At 38.2% G+C, this 13,987-nt stretch overlaps 1 pseudogene; it reads right to left on the reverse strand.

The window, feature by feature from the left end:
* Window positions 1-11,637: 11,637 nt before the first annotated feature.
* LOC132237596 (tigger transposable element-derived protein 1-like) lies at window positions 11,638-13,622 on the reverse strand (annotated as a pseudogene).
* Between the last annotated feature and the right edge of the window lie 365 nt (window positions 13,623-13,987).

Below are 13,987 nucleotides of genomic sequence, written 5' to 3' on the forward strand. Positions count from 1 at the left end.
AAAAACCCATACTTTTCATTAAATGTCTGCTGGTCTAGCCATAACCAGTTTGGCTCAGTGGATAGAGCATCGGCCTGCGGACCGAAAGGTCCCACGTTTGATTCCGGTCAAGGGCATGTACCTGGGTTGTGGGCACATCCCCAGTAGAAGGTGTGCAGGAGGCGGATGATTGATGTTTCTAACTCTCTATCTCCATTCCTCTCTGTAAAAAATCAATAAAATATATATTGAAAAAAATAAAATAAATGTCTGCCGGTCCTCATGTGTTTCTTTTGTTTTTGTTTTTGAGAAGGCGCGTCTCTGGCTGTCCTATCATTCACGATTCGCTGCTGCGCCGACTGCCCACATTTGGCCGCAGATGGCCTTGCTCCTACTTCATAGAGAAAACTGGAGCCCCAGTCGGGAACTTTTTCAGCTTTGCTACCATTTACAAATTGATGTGCTTCTCTGCGCATTCTATAGTTGTCTTTTTCTGTAAGTGGAAGGGGTGTCCTCCCTTTGAGGAAGGCTAACCCATTCATCTGTGTTCTAGATCACAGGCCCTCCAACGTCCTTGTGTCTTGGCTCCATCACTTATCCTCTCCCTCTTCTTCTTTATTTTTCACTGGTCCCTTGTCACAGACCTTAGTCCTCTGCCCAGTCTACAAATGAGGATGTTCCACAGGTTCAGTTCTCACCCCTTTTCTTCTCTCATGTGTAACATCACACAGGAAATCTTACCCACATTAAAGGCATCTGCAACTGCCTCTAGCCAGACTTCTCTCCTAAGTTCTAGGTGTTCACAGAATATCTCTATCTGCCCAAAGATACTGCAATCTTCACATGTTCAAAATGAACCCTTTACAACTGGAAAATTTTATAACCTTCTCTGCTGCATTGTCCTTGTTAATGAATGGCACTACAGTTGTCTAATTTTGAAACCTAGAAATCATTTTTGTATCTTCCCTCTCTCTGATTCCTTCATATTCAGAGAATTACCAAGCTCTGTTGAAGTTATTTATTTAATTTTTAATATATTTTTATTGTCTTTTGAAATTAATAATAATTAATACTTCTTAATATGGACCAGGCATTTTTCCAGGAGGATTATGTGTGCCATCTCATTTCATCTTCAGTCGCCATATTATGTGGGTGGCTATTATCTCCATTTTAAAGGTAAGAAAACTAGGCACAGTGAGGCAAAATAATTAACCCAGGTGACTGGGTAGTAAAGGGTAGAGCTGGGATCTATGCCGAGGCTTAACTACAGAGCTGGCCTTTTAATTACTACACAATGCTGCCTTCCAACATGTCAGGATCCCAAATATCTCTTAAATTCATTTCCTCCTATTCTTTCTCATTTTGGTGACTTGATTCATGGTTTCCTTAGTTCTTGCTGGTGTAACTTCCTACAAATTCCTGCCCAAAATCCACTATCTAGAATGTCTTGATTAATCAGTCTTAATCCAATTTTCTGGGGGTGTTGGCTAAGCTATGTCTTTTTAATCTATAGTTTTGAATCTTAATTTTAGGAACATTTATTCAATTATATATTGGATTTTCTTCCCACTCCATGTATTTTCTTCCAGAACAGTGGTTATTTGTATGTTGTCTATATTTATCATCTTTTTATAATTCTATCTCTTTGTTCTTATCCATTTCATTTTGTTATTCCTCAAGCCTGTCCTCTTTGTCTTTGATTATATTTTTATTCATATCTATTTTACCTTTTGTTGATTCTAATGAGAAGCTCACGTCTGTAATAGTTTCATTTTATTCTTCTATTAATTCATTTTTCATCTTCTATTTTCTTTTCATCTTTTTAAAAAATCTCTTATTAGTCTTTCAGGCTCATTAATTTAGGAAGGCCAAATTGCTTTTAGCTTCTTTGAATCTTGGGAGAACTATTTGTTTAAAATTGACCCATTTTTCTAGGAAAGGTTCTGCAATTCTGTGTTCTTTATTTAACTTTTGTTTTTGTCTCTGCATTGTGTTTTTCTTCAATATCTATGTTTCCATCAGCAAAATGATGTTTTAGAAAGAATAAAATGTAAAGACAATTGATAACTTGGCAGATGGAAGTCAGGCTGGTATACATGGAAATGGTAAGTGTGAGGGAGTATGAGGTATGCCTGGTTTTTAGTTCCCAGGTGGCAAGGATGCTGACTTCACATGACTTTTGGTTATGTGAGCCAATCAATTCCTCTGGTGGTAGGGCTCTGTGACATAAAAGCGGAGGCAGAGAGAGGACCAAGCAGAGATGTGAAGGGCTGCAGCCAGAAGGGGCAGAAAAGAGGTTGTGTCAGCAATGCCTAAGCCAGAAGAAAGAAGCGGGAATTTAAAAGCCGTATCGTGTTACACCACAGCTCAGTTATGCTGAGCATTGCAATGTATTCATTTCTGTCTATAGCAAATCTGGTCTTTTGCGAAGCTTCCAGCTTCTGATTAGTAGAAAAATATTAACATTTTAAGCCTATGACACTTAAAATTTGCTGTAGCATTATAACCTTCCTTTCAGATAAAGTTCAATCTCACGGAAGCTCTTAGGTACCTTCCATTCCCTCATCTCCTACTTGTGACCCCTCCACAGGTCATGTCTAGGTACTTGGAGAGAGGTGTGCTTACTTGACCTCCTAATGGTGAAAGAGTCACAGTCCTCAGATGTGATATTCCCTTGGCCCTCTGGTTCCCAAGTGTTTTCCTTTATGCCTACGTAAGGTTAAACTAAGATACATTTCATTTAGCCACAATCCACAAGTCACAATTAGTTATAATTCTTTACTGGTTTTGCATATACTAGTGCATTATTCTCTTCTCTGGCAACAAAGTCTCTTATTCTCTGGCCACATAAGTGGTCATGGGACCTAATCAGAGTGCCTCACCTGCTAATCATAGTGATTATTTACCTAAGGAATGGTCTTGTACCTCCATTGGCCCATTCAGAGTTCTTGTCTGGAGTTTTCGATCTGGAGCTGAGAAGAAATTGGGAAGAGGTGAAGCTGGAACTACAGACAACAATGCCCCTTCCCTGATGGAGAAACGGCTCTGAGAGAATGAGACCAGCATTCATTGAGAAGCAGACATGAGCACTAGAGGAAAATCCTAATGAAATTCAAATTTTTGCTCCCAATCAACCCCCAAGGCCAAGTCTACCTTTCCCCTGTCTATTGGTTGGTTATGTGAGCCAATTATTTTCTCTTTTTAGAATTTGCTTTAATACTTGTAACCGACAATCAACAAGGGAAAGTTAAAATTGTTGCCTTATTTTAACTGTGGGAATGAAAAGTAAATTTCATACATTCAAGAACGTAAACTTGTACAGCCACTTTGGAGAAACAATTTGTTATTATCCATACCTATGGATAATAGGTATCCATACCTATGACCTAAGATATCCATACCTATGACCTAAGAATTCCACACCTAGATATTCACTTCTAAGAAATGTGTGCACAGGAACACCAAGAGACATGACTAAGAATGTTTACAGCATCATTAGCTCTCAAACTGGAAACAATCCAAGAGCCTTCTGCATGTATGAATATAAGAATGGATACTTTATGATATATATTAATACAATTGAATATACATTGAGAACAGATAGATTTATCAATATGGTAAATAAAAAATACAATGGTAAAGAAAATTTATTAAAGAAAAGTATTACATGATTTCAATTATTTAATTCTTAAAACATGTAAAACTGATCAATAGGCATAATTATATGTACTGCATACATGTGGTAAAACTGCAAAGGAAAGCATGGTGTGAGATTGATGAAATTCAGGATAGTGTTTGTCTCTTAAAAAGGAGAAAGGGAACAAAGATTTGGGTTATGTGTTTTTTCTTAAGTTGTGTTGTATGTAAATGCATGTTTATCTTATTATTCTTTAAATTGTATGTATAAATTATACTCTCTTGTATGTATGATATATTTTATTAAAGAAAAACCAATTAATTAATTTGGAAGTAACACATATAGCAGGTTGGGTCCATTTTCCGTCTTCTGGTAATAAATCACAGGAAATTAGGAACATTATAAGAATTCAATGGAAGGAGTTGTTACCAACTCTGATACAAAATTGTTTTTTTTTTAAATTTCTAATTATTTTATAACAAAACCAATAATAACAATACACATGGACACACTATTCAAAGCAGTCTTATCTAGATGTTAAAATAGTGCTAGCTAATTAAAATAATGAAATGTTAAAAAAAGAGAAAGAAATAATATACCATAGCTATTAACTATATTTTCATCCTTGAATGTCTTGGTTAAAGTTTTAGTTTAGTCTCTGGTGAAAGACACCAAAAGCAAAATAAATGCAGGAATATTTCAAAGTGGCAAAATGTCAATGTTTGCCTTTGTAAAACTCAGAAAATGACTCATCTTCCATTTTAGGCCATATATTATTTCTTCATTTGTGGTTGGGAACCATAGAAACTATGGCTACAAACAGTGTCGGAACAAGCGAAAACAGCTATTTTTAAGACTATGATGATTTTGAATATAATCAGCACTGAACTAATAAATCATATGGAATTAGATTGGTTATATATTTAGTGTTGAGTGGATCCTGGCAACCTCTGGTCAAATGCTTTGCAATTAAACATCACAATACCTCCAGGTGTGAGTCCCCTGGGCTAGTACACAGATAAATATTTACTTAACCTGCTGCACAGCAGCTCTCTGTTATCCTCATAGTCCATGTGGAGAGACAACTCAATCATCAGTAATAGGAATGTCTAGTGCCTCCTTTGGGTTTTATTTACTAAATTTATCTTTTAAAAAACCTTTTAGCCCTGACCGGTTTGGCTCAGTGGATAGAGCGTCGGCCTGCGGACCGAAAGGTCCCAGGTTCGATTCTGGTCAAGGGCATGTACCTGGGTTGCTGGGACATCCCCAGTAGGAGGTGTGCAGGAGGCAGCTGATCGATGTTTCTCTCTCATTGATGTTTCTAACTCTCTATCCCTCTCCCTTTCTCTCTGTGAAAAATCAATAAAATATATATATAAAAAAACCTTTTAAAATTTGATTTTGAAATATACAGACACAGAAATGTGTAAAACAAAAATAGACAAGTATTTTAAAGGGAAGACCAATGTAACCATCACCCAGGCCAAGAAATAGAAACTGGCCAGCACTGCAGAGGCCAGCAATGCGCCTTTCCGAATGGCAACCCCCTCAGTACCTTTTACAGGGAACCACTATCTTCGTGTTTTTGCTAATTCCTTGTTTTGCTTTCTAGTTTGGCTTCCTAACGATGTATTCCCAAACTACATAGTTTAGTCGTGTCTGTTCTTAATCTTTACAAATGGAATCATAGTGTTTATGATACTGTGTCTAGCTTCTTTTGTTTATTATTATGTTCCATTAGCTCCATCCCTGTGATTATATAGAGTTGCTCTCATAAAACTCCTTAATCTTTCTTATATCCTCTGCGTTGCTTTGTAATTTCTATAGCATTCTAGTGATGAGAGGTACCAATAATTCTACTTTGGTATGTGTATAATTATAATCTCCCTGGCTCTCCAAGCATATAATAATACATATTTTAAATTATAACTTTTATTCACCATGTGCTAGGACTGCATAAAACACTGTTCATATAGTATTACTATACTCAAAATAATTCTGTGTGGCATGTAGGTTTAGCGTACTGTTTTTAGATAAGAAACTGAAATTCAGAAAGGTAAGTTCTGGGCGTAGCCTTTCTGATATTTAGGTATCAGCAGCACAAATCTAGTTTTTATTATTATTGTTATTATTATTTGTGATTTTAGTGACATTAAGTGAATAAATGAGTAAACTTGCCATTTCATAGCAGTCTTTGTCTATCTCACCAAGCCCTTGGCATTTTGCCCTACTGTTCCATTGGTGCTTGCATTTTTTGTACTCCCTTTAACAGCTTTTTTTCTACTATTCACACAGGGGTCACTTCTTTCTGGCCTATGACACCTACAGAATATCTCTATAAACTTACTTTCGTGGGAGTACTAGAGAGGGGACCGCCTTCTTGTAGGAATCCAGGAGGAGGTCAGTGTAAATAGGCAGGGTGTCAGGGTGGGAAGAGCACAGAGCTGAGAGGCTACACCAGTTCTACATGGGATTGTCATTAGCCGGCTGTGTGACCTTGGGTCAGTCACTTAACCACTATTGGGCTCAGTTTCATCACATATAAGTGAGGGGGTTGGTCAGTAATTTTCAAACTGGAGTTCAAGGACCATCCTGAGTTCTGATTTTAAATGCAGATTTCTAGACCTCATAAAAACTCTCCAATGTGGGAATCCATGTATGTAACAAGCTCCCAGGTGATTCAGACACCCACCAAGAGTGAAAGCCAATGAAGCAAGAGATGTCTGTCCCAAGTCTCCTCTAATTTTAAAATTCTGGGATAGAATTTGAACTTTTGGAGCCTTAGTATTTTTCATTAGAGCTAGGTGCCTACTTATTGCAAAGTGTTCTGTTTGCTTTTGTTAACAAAAATAAATACAAAGCCATTAAAATTTAAGGTGCTAAATAAATACTGGCTATAATTGCTATGAGTAAACAATGATAGCACAGGTCTAAGGTATTAGTCATCAAATCAGCTTGGGGCTGTTTGGTATTCATAAACTGAAAAAAAAAAGATTGCTCTGATGGAATTCTATTATATCATTAAGAACTATTAATACAGTGTAGCAGGAAAAGCAATATCGCCTGTCTATAGGACACAGCAGGGTCAAAGTGATTAACAATGAATAATATTTAGAGTGCTATATAGTCATTAAGAAAACCTAAATAGTCATTTAGACTCTCAAAACAACTTTAAGCCCAGAGGCGTGGCTCAGTGGTTGAGCGTGGACCTATGAACCAGGAAGTCACAGTTCAATTCCAGGTCAGGGCACATGTCTGGATTGCAGATTCAGTCCCTCATGTGGGATGTGCAAGAGGCAACTGGTCAATGATGCTCTCTCATTGATGCTTCTATCTCCCTCTCCCTTATTCTCTCTGAAATCAATAAAAATATATTAAAAAACCAACAACTTTAAAAGTCAGCTTACTTAATTGTGAAATATGCTAAATATATCACTCAGCAGATTGCAGACAGTCTGTTGGCTGATTTATTTTTACTTTGATATTACATTCCTTACATATTTTTCAAATTCCCTTGCGATTACTTAGGGGAGAGGGATCTCCTTATACTAATTAATTGCTTTCATTTTTTGTGTGATTTCTTTTTCACTGGGAATAACTAACGTGAAATTTCTGTCTTTTCCCACCCAAAATAGTCTGCAGTCATGCTCAAACCCAGGACTCACAAACCACGCATTCTCAGGTAGGGGGCTTAGTCCCTGAAGGAGGTGATAATGGAATCTCCAGGAATGTGTGTAATTTTGAAAAGCTCCCTGGGGTATTTTTCTCTAATGCTTGAATTTCAAAGCTGGATCCCAAACCTGCCACGTAGCAATTGCTCATATATTCAGTAGCAGTCTAGAGACCTTTAACACAGGAGTTGCTATGCTGCTGTAAAAACAACATATTACTATTTGAAGTGAATAGAAAACTTCAATATCAAATGTATATAAATGCATGGACAGGAATAACACTTTTCAAAATCGTATGGTTACTGATCTCTACATTAATCTAGACATTATTACTTATTTTCTTAACCAATTCCCCATATCTTTCCCCCCTTTCCTTCCTTCTAGTACACCAGAAAGGTAAAATAGACAAAATTGTTTAGTAATTATTCCTACTCTTTTTTTTTTTTCTCACAGAAAACTTGTAAATTAATTTGGCCTTGAAGGATGGGTAGGCTTGATTACCTGAGAAAATGCAGACAGTGTATCAGTCAAAAGGAAGATGAGCATGCTCAATGACGTGGAATTTAAGAATAGTGAAAACTCCATTTTGTATATGGAAGACCAATCCCGGCCAAATGTCAAATTTCAGGCTAAGGAGAGTATAAGAGAGAGTGAGGAACTGTTGAAGTTTTCTTTCTTTCTTTTTTATTTTTTACTGTGTGATTCCATTTTATTTTAAAAAAAATCTTTATTGTTGAAAGTATTACATATGTTCCCCTTTTACCCCCATTGATCCCTTCTAGACCTCCCCCTGTCTGCCTCCCATCCCAGGCCTTTACCACTCTGTTGTCTGTGTCCATGGGTTATGCAGCTATGCACACAAGTTCTTTGGTTGATCTCTTCTCACTCACCTGAAGTTTTCTTTTTATTAAGTGCAAAAGCAAATTTTTATTTTTCATTTATTTTTTTTTCAAATTGAGATATAATTGATGTTTAACATTACATTAGCTTCAGGTGTACAGCATAATGATTTAATATTTGTATATATTGCAAAATAAGCACTATGATAAATCTAGTTGATATTCATTATCACACATAGTTGCAATTTTTGGGGGCGATGAGAACTTTTAAGATCTAGTTTCCTGCTGAAGCTTTTTGAATGGAGAATCACATGAAGCAACTGATGTTCTAGAACAGTGGTTCTCAACCTTCCTAATGCCGCGACTCTTTAATACAGTTCCTCATGTTGTGGTGACCCCCAATTTCATTGTTACAAATTGAACATAATTAAAGCATAGTGATTAATCACAAAAACAATATGTAATTATATATGTGTTTTCCGATGGTCTTAGGCGACCCCTGTGAAAGGGTCGTTCGACCCCCAAAGGGGTCACGACCCACAGACTGAGAACTGCTGTTCTAGAAGATTAATTTGGCAGCTGGGTGGAGTATGGCTGGGAGAGAGCAGAAGCAGGGGGAGTCGTTGGGAGGGCTGAAAGCAGGTCAGAGACAAAGGAGTCTTGACAAGTAACTGCAGGAAAGAGAGGAAGAGTAAGTCTTGAACAGAATTTGAATGAAATACCAATAGTACATGTTTGTTTGCTAGACTGAGAATAAAGAAGAAGAAACAGACGCAAGGTCTTCAGTCTGGGGGCTTTCTGGGATCCTGCTTCCTTCAGAGTTGCCACTTTATTTCTTTTTTTAACTGTCAAACTTCTTTTGTTGGTGTTGTTTATTTATTTTATTATTTTAAAAAAGATTTATTCTTGAAAGAGTTATGCTCAAATGCTTCTTTGCAACCGACTTCTGCTCCCACTCCTCCACTGAAATTATTCTGGCAAAGATCACCGATGACTTGGCTGCTAAATGGCGTGGCCTCTTTTCAGCTCTTATTCTCTTAGCCCACTCTGGAGCATTTGGTAATGCTGACTTGTTTCTAGATTCTAAAATATTCATTTTCATTGGCTTTTATAACATTGTATTTGACTCCCCAGATTTTTGATTACTTTTCAAAATCTTTTAATGGCTCCTCTTACTCTGTCAACCAGAATTTAATTCTTAATCTTATCACCATATTCCCTGAAAAGCACCCACACTACTGCCAAATTCTAACTTATCAACTTCTATAACTTGGCTTATCATCTATAACAATTCCCAAAGTTATAACTTACGCCCATATGGCTCTCCTAAACCACAGAATTGTGTTTCCATTGCCTTCTGGATATCTCCACTTGGATGAAGCATAGATATTTCAAAATTAATGTGTTCAAAACTTAACTCAATATATTCCACTCTAAAACCTGCTTCTCCATCTCTATTTCCATCTCAGTTAATGATCTTGCTCTCCAATTATGTGGCTAAGCTAAATCTATGCATGCTTCTCCATTAAAGTTTACATATGGTCTGTTTTGCATTGTCTTGTTCATTCTTTATCCTCCCTGCCACTGCCCCTGACTTTGTTCAGGTTCATGCACTTTCCCACTGAGACCCTTCCTAACTCACTCCAGTTCCTCCAGTCTCTGTCCACTCCAGTCCGTGCTCCACGGCATCACCAGAGACATTTGTCTAAAACCAATCTCTAGTCCTCTTCTGTGTACAAATAGCTCTCACTCTCTCTGGCTGTAAGATAGAGTCCAAGTTTTTCATTATGGCATTCAGGAGATGATCTGACCACAAGCAGCTTTTCCAAACTTATCTCCCATCATAGCGCAAATGCTCAGTTTCTGCTTCATTTAGGTTAAAGAACTATGTGAACAAAATACTTCATTTCCTGCCTCTGTGGTTTTCACACTTTGTTCTTTCAGGTTTCCTTCTGAATTCTTCACCAGGTAAACTCCTATTCCCTTGTCAAAATCCAACTCAAATCACCTCAGAGACTGGTCTGCGACTTATGCTGGTCCTCTCTTTGCCATGGATTCAGAGCCTGTTCCTCCACTTAGCAAGACAGAAACCTGAAGTTTTCTGAGAGGTAAGAGGCAAGAGGATTGATTTATATCAGTTAGACTCATGGAATTCACATAAATACATCTTTGAACCAATTTATTAATTTTCAATGAAAATCATAACTATCAAGCAAATTTTAAAGTTCATGATCACTAGTGTGGAACTCACTTATAGGAAAATCTTCATAGGACGCTACATTATAATTAGGTTGCTAGTTGAGCATGAAATCAGTGCAAGAAGGCTACGGTGGGTGATACTAATGGCTGTTGACACCAACACAGCCTGATGCATCCATCTGTGTTATAAGGGTATATGTGCCAGATGGACTAAATGTGAAAGCATGGCAGGAATTTGCCTACCTGGGATAATGTTAGAGGCAGACTAGAGAAGCCATTGCTCCCTTTTCTTAGACAGCAGTGTACACTATGTGCCTTCTGGTCCTACATCCTTTCTCTATAGCCGTGAAACTTGAACATCTCAGGCTTTTCAAGCTGTGATTATAAATGTAGTCATCGTGATTGCAAAGTCTCTGATGGATCCTTCTGTCTGTCCCCCTCAGGGACTTCTAAGAATGCTTACTTGGGTTCATGGATAAGCTTTGGTCAACCCTCTTTGGCATAAAACTGTAGCCTCAGACATTGGTATTTCCAAAGAGTAGCAGCTCCAGTTTAGAATTCTGCTGCCTATCTATAATAATAAAAGCATAATATGCTAATTAGACCAGACAGCCGAATGACCTTCTGGACGTCCTTCCAGATGACCTTTTGGACAAAGCCACTGTGGTGGGGGTGAGGCAGTGGTGGTTAGGGGTGATCAGGTAAGTGGGAGATCAGGCAGGCAGGTGAGTGGTTAGGGGCGATGAGGCAGGCAGGCAGAAGTGGTTAGGGCCAATCAGGCAGGCAGGCGAGCAGTTAGGGCCAATCAGGCAGGTGGGCGAGTGGTTAGGGGTGATCAGGCAGGCAGGTGAGTGGTTAGGGGTGACCAGACAGGTGGGCAGGTGAGCGGTTAGGAGCCAGCAGTCCAGGATTGCAAAATGGATGTCTGATGGGTCCTGGATTGTGAGAGGGTACAGGCTGGGCTGAGAGACCCCACCCCTCCCATGCACGAATTTCATGCACCGGATCTCTAGTGCATTAATGAAATTGCATATCTACCACCTGGTGACTATAATTACTATCATTTCTTCCCTGAGATATAGCATCTTAGAGGTCTCTCTTAGCCCTCCTATAATCTATTTTCCATATAGTGGCCAGAGTACAGGCATAACTCAGAGATATTACAGGTTTGATTGCAGACTACCTCAATAAAGCAAATAAAAATTTTTGGTTTCCCAGTGCATATAAAAATTATTTTTATGCTACACGGTAGTCTATTAAGTATGCAAAAGCATTATGTCTAAAAAAATTTACATACGTTAATTAAAAAATACTATATTGCTAAAAAATGATAACCATCATCTGAGCCTTTAGTGAGTTGTAATCTTTTTGCTGGTGGAGGGTCTTGCCTTGATGATGATGGCTGCTGACTGATCAGGGTGGTGCTTACTGAAGGCTGGGGTGACTGCTGCAATTTCTTAAACTAAGACAGCAACGAGATTTGTCATACCAATAGATACTTACTTTCAGAGCAATTTCTCCATTGCATTCAATGCTGTTCTAGAGCATTTTGCACAAAGAACTTCTTTCGAGATTGGAATTAATTCTTTCAAACACAGTTGCTGCGTTATCACCTAAGTTTATGTAATATTCCAAGTTATTTGTTGTCATTTCAACAGTCTTCCCAGCATCTTCATCAGGAGTAGAGTCCATCTCCAGAAACCACTTTCTCTGCTCATCCATAAGAAGAAGCTCCTCATCCATTAGAATAGTATCAGGAGATTGGAGCAATTCAATCACATCTTCAGGCTCCACTTCTAATTCTGGTTCTCTTGCTATTCCATCACATGCACAGTTACTTTATCCACAGAAGACTTGAACCCCTCAAAGTCATCTGTGAGGGCTGGAATCAACTTCTTCTTCCTGTTAATGTTGGCATTTTGACCTCTTCCCATGAATCATGAATATTCTTAATAGCATCTAGAATGATGAATCCTTTCCAGAGGATTTCAATTTACTTTGCCTAAATCCATCAGGAATTCACTCTCTCGCAGCTATAGCCTTACGAAGTGTATTTCTTAAATAATAAGACTTGAAATTAGAAAGTACTCCTTGATCCATGGGCTGCAGAATGGATGTTGTATAAGCAGCATGAAAACATTAATCTCGCCTGGCCCACATCACTCAGTGGTTGAGCGTTGACCTATGAACCAAGAGGTCAGGGTTCTATTCCCGGTCAGAGCACATGTCTGGGTTGTGGGCTCGATCCTCAGTGCGGGGTGTGCAGGAGGCAGCCAATCAATGATTCTCTCTCATCATTGATATTTCTATCTTTCTCTCCCTCTCCCTTCCTCACTGAAATCAATAAAAATATATATTTTTTAAAAAAGAAAACATTAATCTTGTACATCTCTATCAGACCTCTTGGGCAGTAATATTTTGAAAGGAATATTTAATTTTTTCCTGAGCAGTAGGTTTCAATAGTGAGCTTAAAATATTCAATAAACCATGTTGTAAACAGATGTACTGTCATCCAGGCTTTGTTGTTCCATTCATAGACCACAGGCAGAGGAGAGTTAGCATTATTCTTTAGGGCCTGAGGATTTTCAACTGGAAAATGAGCACTGGCTTCCACTTAAAGTCACCAACTGCATTAGCCCTTAAAAAGAGTCAGCCTGTCCTTTGAAGCTTTGAAGCCAGGCATAGACTTCTCCTCTCGAGCTCTGAAAATCCTAAATAGCATCTTCTTCCAATATAAGGCTGTTTCATCTACATTGAAAATCTGATGTTGAGTGTCGCCACCTTTATTAATGATCTTAGCCAGACCTTCTGGATAACTTGCTGCAGCTTCTACATCAGCCCTTGCTGCTTCACCTTGCATTTTTATGTTATGGAACCATGCTTCTTTCCTTAAACCTCATGAACCGACCTCTGCTAGCTTCAAACTTTTCTTCTGCAGGTTCCTCACCTCTGTCAGCCTTCATAGAACTGGAGAGATTTAGGGCCTTGATCTGGGTTAGATTTAGGTTTAAGGGAATGTTGTGGCTAGTGTGATCTTCTATCCAGACCCTAAAACTTTCTCAGCAATAGGGCAATTTCACCTTCTTATCATTTTGTGTTCACTAGAGTAGCACTTTTAATTTCCTACAAGAACTTTTCCTTTGCATTCACAATTTGGCTGTTTGGTACAAGAGGCCTACCTTTCCACCTTATCTTTGTTTTCCACATGCCTTCCTAACTAAGCTTAATCATTTCTAGTTTTTGATTTAAAGTGAGAGATATGTGACTCTCCCTTTCACTTGAACACTTAGAGACCATTTTAAGATTATTAACTGGCCTAATTTCAATATTGTGTGTCTCAGGGAATAGGGAGGCTCCAGGAGAAGGAGAGAGACAGGGAAATGACAGGTTGGTGGAGCAGTCAGAACGCACACATTTATTAAGTCAGCATCTTTCACGGTTGATGGTGCCCTAACACAATTACAATAGTAATATCAAAGATCACTGACCACAGATCACCGCAACAAATATAATAATAATGAGACAATTTGAAATATTGTGAGAATTACCAACATGTGACACAAACACACGAAGTGAACAAATGCTGTTGTAAAAATGGCACCAATAAGCTTGCTCAATACAGGGTTCCCACAAACCTTCAATTTGTAAAAAGTACAATATCT

This window comes from Myotis daubentonii, chromosome 6 (assembly GCF_963259705.1).
Source record: "Myotis daubentonii chromosome 6, mMyoDau2.1, whole genome shotgun sequence".
NCBI lineage: Eukaryota > Metazoa > Chordata > Mammalia > Chiroptera > Vespertilionidae > Myotis > Myotis daubentonii.